The sequence below is a fragment of the Peromyscus maniculatus genome, chromosome 3, assembly GCF_049852395.1.
Source record: "Peromyscus maniculatus bairdii isolate BWxNUB_F1_BW_parent chromosome 3, HU_Pman_BW_mat_3.1, whole genome shotgun sequence".
NCBI lineage: Eukaryota > Metazoa > Chordata > Mammalia > Rodentia > Cricetidae > Peromyscus > Peromyscus maniculatus.
This window is the reverse complement of record NC_134854.1, coordinates 115,564,279-115,575,801: the sequence shown is the minus strand read 5'-3', so window position 1 is coordinate 115,575,801 and position 11,523 is coordinate 115,564,279. Positions and strand designations below refer to the sequence as shown.

The 11,523-nt window shown below is 43.8% G+C and overlaps 1 long non-coding RNA gene across 11 annotated transcripts in view; it reads right to left on the bottom strand.

The window, feature by feature from the left end:
* Nucleotides 1-29: 29 nt before the first annotated feature.
* The window catches only part of LOC107399835 (uncharacterized), a 356,785-nt gene continuing 345,291 nt past the window's right edge, over nt 30-11,523 (bottom strand). For 8 of the 11 annotated variants that reach the window (XR_013050028.1, XR_013050030.1, XR_013050032.1 and 5 more), the window contains one exon: nt 30-10,894. This is a non-coding gene — a long non-coding RNA (uncharacterized LOC107399835). The remainder of the gene's footprint in view (nt 10,895-11,523) is intronic. The other 3 variants (XR_013050034.1, XR_013050031.1, XR_013050033.1) reach the window with 3 other exon arrangements.

Genomic DNA, 11,523 nt, shown 5'->3' with positions numbered 1-11,523 from the left:
CCCCCTCCTCCATCACCTCTCCCCACACTCCGTGTGTGTGTGTGTGTGTGTGTGTGTGTGTGTGTGTGTGTGTGTGTGGAAATCAGAGGACAATTTCATGAGTCAGTCCCACCATATGGGGCTTGGGAGTCCCGTTCAGGTTGGCAGCAAACCCCTTTACCTCTTGAGCTATCTCACTGGTCTAGATTTAGGCAGCTTATTTAAAAAACAACAACAGCAAATAACTTTGATAAAGTTCTCCTCAGATGCTATATTCTGAGCTCTCGGTGACATTTTCTCTTCCCAAGGGATAAAAATAAAAGAAACTGCTGTTCAATGGATTTGTGTGCTACAACTTTTTGCTGTCTCACTGAGAAAGGAATTTCACAATTTGGATTCTCTCTCTCTCTCTCTCTCTCTCTCTCTCTCTCTCTCTCTCTCTCTCTCTCTCTGTGTGTGTGTAGAGTTCTATATAATTTGATGCAATTTTGACAAAATTATTAAATATTAGCAGCAGTGGCATCAAAGCTCCCTCTCATTTGCATTTACTTTTGTCCATTTCTAGCTCTTTGCATTGGTGCTGTTCTTGATGCTGATTTAGTCAAGTGTAGCTAATCTAGGCCACTGCTGTGGATGTTACTCTGTATAAATAAAAATGCTGATTGGCCAGTGGCCAGGCAGGAAGTATAGGTGGGACAAGCAGAGAAGAGAATTCTGGGAAGTGGAAGGCTGAGGAGGGAGACACTGCCAGCCGCCACCATGATAAGCAACATGTGAAGATGCTGGTAAGCCACGAGCTACGTGGCAAGGTATAGATTTATAGAAATGGGTTAATTTAAGATATAAGAACAGTTAGCAAGAAGCCTGCCATGGCCATACAGTTTATAAATAATATAAGCATCTGTGTGTTTGTTTTATAAATGGGCTGTCAGACTGCCGGGGCTTGGCGGAACCCAGAGAGAAAACTCCAGCTACAGGCCACTGTAGGGAACTTTCTGTTGTCTCTGCAGTTTACCCAGGAGAATGGTGAAAATGTTTCCTTATTGTAAGGTAGAAACAGTGTGGAAAGCTCTAAGACAGAACTTTTTGGCCTCCATGGTGAGCCTTTTACAGTTCATGTAGGCCTGCATGTTCTAGGGAACAGTACTTCTTAGTCTGAGACAACTGGGACTCCCAGAGGGTGAATGCAATGTCTAGACATTTTTTGATTGTCAAGGAAGGGAAGGAAATGTAGGTAGAGACCAGAGGTGTGGCTAAATTTCCCATATTGCACATGGCAGCCCCCCCACAACTAGAAATTATTTGATCCAAAATGTAGTGGTGATATCCTTCTCACTATTTGAATGTGTTCTCCACAGGGCAACGGTGTGGAAGGCTTATTCCCCAGTCTGTGAAGCTATCAGAGGGTTGGAGAGCTGTTAAGAAATAGAGTCTACTGTGAAGAAATGAGGTCACTGTGGGGGAAGCCATTGAAGGGAGTGCTAGGACCCTCACCTCTTCACCTACCTCTTTTTCCTAGCTGTTATCCGGTGAGCAATGTCCCTCCACCATGCACTTCAACCAGGGGACGCTGCCTCACCGCAGACACCAAAGCCGGGTGACAGATCCGAAGTGAACACACCCAAAATAAGTCTTTCCACATGAAGTGAGCTAGGCACAAAGGACAGTCATTGCAGGACTCTGCTTTTACAAAGGGCCTAGAGTAGACAAATTCTCAGAATTAGAGGCTATTCCCAGGAGTGAGCTCAAGGGAGAGCACAGAGTAATTTCTGATGGGGCAGAGTTTTAGTTTGGGATAATTAAAATGTTCCAGAAGAATGGTGTCGAGGGCTTTATAACCTCAGTGTCCTTATGCCACTGAAGTGTATGCTGAAAATAGGTGCCTTGTATACTTTCTTTCATATACTTATCTTGATAAAATATTTTAAAATAATCATAGTATAATAATAAGATTATTTTTAAATGCATATGCTTGAGGAAATAAGCATAGCATAATTTATTGGATATATGCTATATACCATGCTGATCATTTTAGATAGCCTAATTAATTTAATCCTTTAAATAATTAATGATACATTAACTAATTTACTTCAAGGATTCAAACACTCTTGTAGATCATTATTCCTATGCAGCAATAAGGTAACCCCAGTTCAAACAGGTAGGAGGGAGTCCATCTGGGATTAAAACATATTATCTACTTCCATTTTTTTTTAAAGACACAAATGACTTATTTTTTAAAGGTATTTTGAAAATGTCACACATGCTTACTCACTACAAACTCTGAAGCAATGTGAATGAAGATCAGAAATGGATGAGTTGAAGATCCATACAAGCCAAGATGATCCCCAGTTGATGGAAAACCTCAGTCACAATGCTGTCAGTAGTAGAAAGGGAAAGAGATGCAATGTAGGCCATAACTCCATTGAGCTCTATCCACCTCACCCTCACCAATGGTGCCAGTCACATACTGATCAATGGTGTTGGAGAGATCTGCATTCTTCACTCTGGCTTTAAACTCCATGGAAAACTCTCTTGAGTGTTGTCAAAGTCACCAACAGTCTACAAGGCGTATATGGTGTATCCAGTACCATTCCTACTCTGATGTGAATAACCTGTCTGACTTGGCTTAGCACACAGAGTTAGACTAAGTACACTTAAAAGCAGTGGTGGTTACAGTGAGGTCTCTGAGGGCAGACAGAACCCAGCAGGTCTTTATTCTGCATAACAACATTGCTAAATAATGACTTCTTAGGTACAATATTTGTCTTCTGGCTTAGATGAAGACCAAAGAATGTTCTAACCTCATTTCCATTTGGTATGTAAGACTGGTCTATTTGAAGAACATAGCAGTTTCCTCTTTTTAAAGGATATTTTCAAGTGTTTTTCTTTATACCCTGGGGCAAGAAAACCATCCCACACTCTCAACAGATGATTTTGCAGCTGGGTCATCACAAATGTCAGACCATGCAAGAAAATGATCAAATGGAGACCTCCTATGGCCTGTCTTGCTCTTGACTCTACAGTGGATATAGACACGAGGGTTGGGTAGAGGTCTTAGACCATGTAGACTCTGGCTGTGCCTTCTCTGAATGGAATTCCCACCTTCTAGGCTGATTAGCTGGAAAGGAACCACAGCTGCAGTGTCTAATGCTTCTCTTGAGTTCCTTCACCAGTGGCCTGGCATCCAAAGCACCACATGAATCCCGGGCATCATTGAGAACTGTGATGGGGATCTTGGCCTTTAGTGCACACAGTTGGGCAGGAGTCTGATGGGGGTTCTTTGCTCTACTCTTTCCTGAAGTAATCTGAAATGCTTTACCACATTATGTGAGTGTGCTTTCAAGGCTAAGTGGCATCTGGTCTCTGAGGTGTCCTTGCTATTGGAGCTCTGCATCACCATGGGCACTGTCATAGTCCTCCAGTTTACAAATGACTTCCACTCAGCATCATTTTTGGATGCAGCTCTCCATAAAGTTACTCTGCCAATGTTGATTGGCTCAACAGCTACAGCAACAGCTATATCTGGAGAAGCCAGGATCTTCACAAATGCAAACAGGTTAAAATAAAGTCTGGCCATATTGGCATTGTCTTCTGGAATACTGTGTGCCAGCATGGACTGAAACCACTACTACCCACTCCCCATTTCAGGAAACCCCATTTAGCTCAGATACATTTCTGACTGCTAGGCTAGCATCCCGGAGAGCTTTTTACTATTCCTCTAGATTCCAACTAACAGAGGCAAGGTTTCTGGAAAATTCTAGGAGGCTAGTTTTGTGAGACATTGAACAGAGAGAGGTGGCTGGGAGCCATGGTGGGAGGTCTGAGGACCAGGCACGCAGGCCACAGGCACATGCAGGCAAGCACTGCTGCTCCCTCCACCTTACAGTTCAGGAAGTGGGGGGCAGGGCGGGGCGGGCGCTATGTTTACTTCATTGCCTGGTCCCTATGTGTACATATAGTCCCACGTTTTCAGTGTTTAGTCCAGACCTTAGAAGAATATTACTTTTTGCCTCCTGAAAGTAATTGGGAAGGAGTTCCCATGATCTGGACACAAAGGTGAGCACAGAAGTTCTGGAAGGGGGAAAGCCTTGCTCATGCCTCATCTGGAGCAGAACTGGGATTCCAACCCAATTTAAAGCCAGAGTCTTGATATAACTCCCATCCTGAACAGCCCACGAGCTCCTTACTCAAAGATATATTCTTTTCCTATTTAACATTTTCTGAGCTGCAGATTCACCTTATTTTACCAACACAGTACTCTCCAACACTCCAATAGTAATTTGCTTGATGTCATCAGAGAGCTCGGGAGTGGAGGCACATGAGAATGGGGCATTATATGTTCGCTTTAAGGTAGACCTGCCTGAAGAGTGTCAAAGGCTAGCCCTTCGGGGACAGATGCAAGAGGAAAGAACTCAGGCGACAAGAATGGTTGCTGGAGAGAACCTTCTAAAATCCTCCAATGGGGTGCTGCTGAGGCCAGGAATCTGTGCTCAGGCTAAGATTAGGTCATATGCCAATTATTTCAACATTAGTACTCTTTAAATGCATGTGATATGTCTAGATGAGAATGTACATAATTTGAGAAAGTTTAAGTTTTCCTATGATCCCTCCAGTTACTGTTCCCTGAGCCGCAGTGTGGTACTTTCTCTCTTTGTGGGGTTATCTTTGCCCCACTATTGAGGTCCCTGAGAGTGAGAGAGCCCTGGGTCTTTGCACACACATTGTCCTTCTTTAAGAGGTTCACAGTGGTCCCCAGATTACAGGAAATGGGGCAGGACAACTTGGAGCCAAATAAGAGCTCCACAGCCTATATCCTTGACCTGTGCAGATCTTAAGAGATACCCGGAAAAGACCAATGACTCAGATTTGTTTTGCTGGGAGTTCTCTAACCACCCCTGCTCCTTGGGCATCATAGGGAAGAGGCCAGTTTTCCTACAGCAACGCAACCTTTTATTAAAATCAAATAGTCCCAGTGTCTTGACTAGAAAGAATAAATAACCTGAATTCAGCAAAAGAAATAAGAAAAAGACTGGCAAATCTCTCCATCCCTCCCTTCCCCTTCTTCCTTCCTTCCTTTCTGCCTGCCTCTTTTTCTCGACTCTTCATCGCCCCCCCCCCCCCCACCACCTAGAATATCTTTCAGGAACCCACAACTAGATCTTGAAATTTTTACTTAAGAGAATAATTGGGAATCCTTTGGCAATTAAAATGTTTAAAAACTGCTGGTAGAAAGGGAATCGCTTCCCAAGGACAATCACTTTTGGTGGCTCTAGGAATCAAATCCAGGACTTGGCCTTTGCTAAACAAGTGCTCTTCATGGAGCTACATCTCCAGTCTTTCTTTTATTGTTGAAAAAAATATATATATCATTTCACAAAATACAGCCCAAGTTTGGGTGGCTAGCTTAAAGCACTCCCCCAATTTCCAAAGTGTTGCTGATACTGTCAAGCCACAGTGCAGCTGAGATTTCAGGGCTGACCTCGCTGTCCTATAATATGAGCCTGTTTCCGCACAGGGTTTTGAATTATCCTCATCATCTAATATTCATGCTATAAAAACTCTGCAAAATGCTATTTCCTAAATAAATGTCAAGAGTCTAGGTGGCATTCAGTAAGTGATTCCGAGAAGAGTGCAAACAGTGTTTCCTTAATTAAAAGCAAGCAAAAATGATAGTTAATGAAATGTCATCATGTGAAAGGGACCGAGTAGGAGAAAGACAGAGCTCCAGGGGAGACCGTGTCAGAGAACGGGGTGCAATTCTGAGATGAGCCCACATGGGAGGCTGGGAGAGACTGTCCTAACTGCTGTAGGGCCAGGTCCAACAATGCCCACGAGCTAAAATGGGAGTCAAAACTGAGTCCACAGAGGAAAGACCTGAAGTACACATCCATCTACCCACCCCTCCATTCGCCCCTCCCCCACTCTCTCCTTATTTCCCTAGTGAGGCAAGATCTCACTATGGGGGCCAAGTTGGCCTGGAATTCTTGATCCTCCTACGTCCAGTTGCTGGAATTATAGGTATGTGGCGCCCTGTTCAGTGTTAGCACCCTTTGAAAGCAAAAGCAAACCATAGTAAATTAGTGGGGGTCTATGCTATTCTTACTAAAATAATAGCAAGCTGCACTGGGCCACTATGTTTTCTGTGCTGAGGGATTTCTAATCGTGTTACTGAACATCATTTCACCGGATGAAGTTTGTGAAGGGGGCCAATATAGCACACCAAATCTTTTTGTGTTTTGATTTTTTTTTTTTTTTTTTTTTGCCAGAAATTGGTGTTTTGTGTTTCCTCCAAAGCATCAATCCACATCAGAAGACAATTTGAGACATTGCTGAGGTTGTTTGGAAGACACTGCCTTCCTTCCCATTTTTAATCAGAACTGTTATTTCACATGATGTAATGGGTGGGTAGGCAGTACCACAATCTTTTTAGCATTCCAAAGCTCCCAAGCGCTAGCCAGAGCCACTGGGTCTCCAATTACCATTGCTCTGTCTGTAGCGGCCACCAGGTACTTCCATGGACAGGAGAAAGAAAGGCACATGATTTTGCATTAGCTTGTGTGATGATCCTGGCAGGAGTGAAAATATTCCTAAAGCAAGTGACACCTTGCCCTTGGCTTTGGCTCCCAGACTATTGAAACAATGGTCCCCAAGGAATTAGAATTTCCCTAAAAGTTTCATGCTGAGAAAAGGAAAATGCAGAAATCTCCTGCCAGTCAGAAGAGAGGCTATGTTCTGGAAAGAGATTTCATCCAGTTCTGACTGCTGCTCAGGCCGCTTTGCAAGATAGACCAAAGCTGAGACCCCGATGGGTCGGTGATGGGCAGGACCACACCTTGATCAGCACTTAATGGTTGTACATCCCCCTCTAGCCTTTGATTTAAACCTAAATCCCAGGTCAGGATCCTGAGATTGACTTGCAGGTGGTGGGAGAGCCACTGGACCTCTTTGCTTCTCTATAAAATGTGGTTGCATTGAATAAATTCCCTTCCTCTGATTTTCACTATTGTCTTTCACCTCCTGAGGCTGAGCCTAGCTTGTTAGGGTTGCCTCGGCCCCCGGACCCTAACAGCTCTAACAGTAAGAGACGATTGATTCTCCCTCCAGGCCTAAACTTGCTCTGAGCCACATGACTGGAATACCACCTGCCCACCTTGGGTCTACTGATGGATGGAGATTCCCTTTGGTGTTCGTCTGTGCCCTTTGTGCCTCATCCCATATCATCACTCAGGATATTTCTTTCCAGGTTGCAAACACACATCCTATTTCCAGGCATCTGCTTCAGGTTTCCTGGATGGCCGGGTAATGTGTTTGCATAACTCACTTAGCGTTAGACCATAGACTTTGCCAGTGGCCTTTGGCACACCGGCCTCAGGATGTTTGTTTTTGTAAGTTCTGCCTTATCTTACTTCCTCTGAAAAAGTCTCACTTTTCACATCTCAGCTGAAGCTTGAACCAGCAGCTACCTCTCCCAGCCCTGCCTAGAGAGCTTGCCCAAGCGTGAGGCTAAATGATCTGCAGTTTGAAAATCATAAGCTCTCTGCCTTGCAGTGTTTCAGAAGGTGAGAAGACCAACCCAAGAGTGCAGCTGGGACACAGAGACCTGTATTGGCAGCAGTCTGTTTCTGCCCACTGCTTAGTCTCTCTCGCCAGTGTGGGGAAGTTGGCGGAAGTTCCAAGATGCTCATAGACATGGGAAGCACGTGGGCAGCTTGAAAAAATTCAAATTCCCAAATCACATCTTCTGAAAGTCTAACTTCAAACAGCTGGAGGGGTCTAGGGCAATTATTAATGATTCATAATTATTTTACTTCTTCTGGGCAGTGTTTTTAGTTGAAATACCCCTCTACCAGTCATCTTGGTGAAATATAGATCTGCACAGGAGAAACCACAGTAAAGTGGTGGGAAACTGGCATTTGAACATCTCCTACCTGGCTCTGAACCTTGTGTTAACTCCTATCTAAATGACCGGAACCCATCGTCTTCAAGTGTGGACAGAAGTTAATGTTGTATGACGGTCTCATGGATTTGGCACAGCATGTTCAAGAGTAGTTTTCACTTTTATGTTGTTTTTCTTTTTTTTTTCTTCTTTATTTATTTTTTTTATTTTCCAGAGCTGAGGATCGAACTCAGGGCCTTGTGCTTGCTAGGCAAGCACTCTACCACTGAGCTAAATCCCCAACTCCTTATGTTGTTTTTCAAAAGCAGCACAAGAGAAATGAAAACAGGTTTTGAATGTACAGATGGTGGGCCTAGAAACTAAAAGTAACATACACAGAGACTGCAGTATGAACGACAGAATGAATTGCCTTCCTCTGCCATTTCTGACGATCTATAGCGCATATCTCTTCTTGGCTTGGCACTGTCGTGAGCATCTTTCAGCAGTCACCACTTCTTCAGGGAGGGGAGCTTCCAGATGCCTAGGTTAAACCCACAGCAGTAGTTAATTCTCTCCATGTGCTCCTCAAGTCTTACTGCTGATCTAACTTGATGTCTGTCTTCCTGGTAGAGACTGAATTCCATGAAGGGATGGGATCTTGTTGCCCACATTTGCCTTTATTCCCAATGAGCCTGGTATACAGCCTCTGGGGATAAAAGTGTTTTAGGATGTACTTTGTAGAAAGTCATCAGTGCTGTTCAGCTTTGGAATGGAAAGTCTAGAGACACCAACTTGCCTGTCACAGCAGGTTCATTCCAATGGAAGGCTTGGATGTCCTTGCAATGAACTTATTGACTCTTAAATTTTCTTCCAGCCAGCCCAAAAGTTTTCTGGAACATCTGAAGGAAATTTGGGGCCATTTATTAAAGAAGGGCAAAGCCATAATGAATTGGAAGAGTTAGACAAATTACACAAGGAAACCCCAGATAACAACATCAATTTTTGTTCGTTTTCCATGAATGAGCTATCTAAATGATGCATTGCTACAGTCCACAGGACCTCTCAGGGGTGAGGGGGGGAGTTAGTGGGGTTCAGACAAAATTATTTATTTACCAATCTTCGAAGCTTCGCTGGGTTTCAATTCTTTCCCCTTCCTCGCGTGGAGAAATTTCCTACCAGTGTTAATATCCCACAAAGAAACGGCGATTCCCTGGGAGATTGAATTAAGCATTATGTCACAGCCGCTCTGAAATGTTGGGAGAAACAGCAAAATTCACACATCATTTCCAATCTAGACTAGCTGAGCTGGAGTTTTTCTCCGTTGTCTTTTGATTTCTGGTTCTAGCCCCAAACAGAAAGGCACTTTTATATCCTTTGACACATGTTTCTTGTGAGGAAAGAAACCTTTCAAGTGGAAGTAGACTTGGGAAGAAATATGAAGTCCTATTTCTTTTGGCATGGAGTCTTCATTTCAATTCTGTTCATCTGGCTGAAGTTTACGTTGCTACGCTATAGAAGGACACCTGGGATAAAGTGAGGGAGGCTATGTAATCCTTTACCCTGTGTTTTCAATCAGCTTAGTTCTTACTATAATTTAATCCATGAGACAGTCCCTTAGACTGAATATTTACTCTTCGTTATGTGTAAAGAAATCAGTACAACGCCGTAAAGACCCCCAGGTCCATGTTAACAAGTATGTGAATGTGCACACAAGTGCACCCCCATTCTTTGTTTATTTTGCAAAGCCATGGAGATGCCATATTTAAGGTTTTCTACAGATTTCTGTTTATTTCTTTGAACCCTTTTGTTTTCTTTCTTCCAGTAAAGAAAACACACTGAAAGGGAAGAAACATTTTAGTCTCTGGCCAAATGCTGACAGCTTCAACTCCAGACTACCCCCAAGTTCTGTGAGGTCATTTTGCAGAGGCTGGGAACTCAGCCAGATTGATTAAACCCCTACACTCTTTGTTGTTGTTTCAAGTTTATCAGGCTTGCCACTCGCCACTAGTAAGGACCAAGCCAGTGTGGGCTTTCCCTGCTATCAGATGGGCTAGGATAGGATGCTGTGTGGGGACAGTTATGCTTTCTCTCACACCTTTAAAGAAGTCTACCAGGGAGAATATCCCATCCTTCCTTAAGTGGGTAGAGCACTAAGATGCTTTCACTGTAGCAATTTGCAAGGTGTGTTCTTCAGGTGATAGCTCCCAGTTAGAGTTTCCTGCAATAACCCCGTACGGCTTTTACTTTCTGGAAGGCACAGTATGTTCTACTCAGTTCTGAAACAACACATGTTTTATTTAAATTAGCCCTTTCCAAATTCACTGGCTTCAATGGGTCAGCCCACCTGCTTTCCAGCATATCTCTTAATAATTACAAGCCTCCATTGAAAATTCCTGTCTCAAGTCACCAGCCCCTTACTCACCTACCCTGTCCTCGCGTTAGGCCTTGTTTATTATGAAGATTAACTGTGGTAGTCTCCACATTGCCAATATTCTGCAAGTCATAGAAGGCCTGATAAAAATGGGAACTCTTGCTCATTTCATACACTGTCATAGTTACTTATCATACCCCTTCTACTTTGTCATTCCTCTGTATTGCCTTAGTTTCCTTATCTGCCATAAAACTGTTAATTTTATAAATTCTTGATGTATGACATGCTTTGCTTTTAGAAGTGTTGGCCTGGAGGTGAGGCCACTCTCCCTAGAGTCAAGAGGACCCATCACATGTGGATATACCTGTACACACAACTTACCAATTGGGAAATCCTACCCCAAGGAGTTAGCAGATGTGTAGAAGGTAACCCCCATTTCATCTACTGAAAAGATCCCTGTGGATGAAGGGGTCCCTTCTACTGGCCCATTGCTGGCTGCCTATCTGTGCCAGATACGCACTGTGAAGTCAGGCACTGGGCTGATGTCTTCTGGCCTCTTGCCCACTCCATCTGAAGCTGTTCCCAGAGTATCAATGCTCTCTGTCATGGGAACGACCACCTCTTTGCTGACACGTGTCAAGTGCATTTCATCTTTCCTGTCTTGGTCTCTGTTAGAGGGAGCAAAGAGAGGAGGTCTGAGGGAGGGTCAGTCCATTCTCTGCCATGGTTGGAGACTTTTCATTTCTCTTCAATTAGAGTCAGGCTATCCTTTCTGTCTCTTGTTCTCTCTGTTTGCTTATCTACCTCTCTCTCTCTCTCTCTCTCTCTCTCTCTCTCTCTCTCTCTCTCTCTCTCTCTCTCTCTCTCTCTGTGTGTGTGTGTGTGTGTGTGCACATGAGCCCCCACAAGCATGTGTGTGCAGGTTCACTTGTATATGCACATGTGTGTGGATGTGAGAAGACAATCTCCATTACTGTTCCTCAGTTGCCATTAACATTGACTTTTTTGAGACAAAGTTTCTCATTGTCCTGGAACTTTCCATGTAGGTTAGGCTGCCTGGCCAGTGTGAGCCCTTTAGGGATCTTCTCACATTTGTCCTTGTGTACCTCCAAACCAACAGCTGGAGCTGATTTTCAATGCCAGGATCTGACTGCAAATGCCGGAGACAAACATAGCCAGGTGGGTGGCCGTTGGCAGAGAAAAGTCACATTCAGATGGGCTTGTGGGTATTGGTAGGATTCCAGGTGTTTTCCAAATATGTTTTTAAACTCTAATTCTTGCCCCACTTTTAAATCTC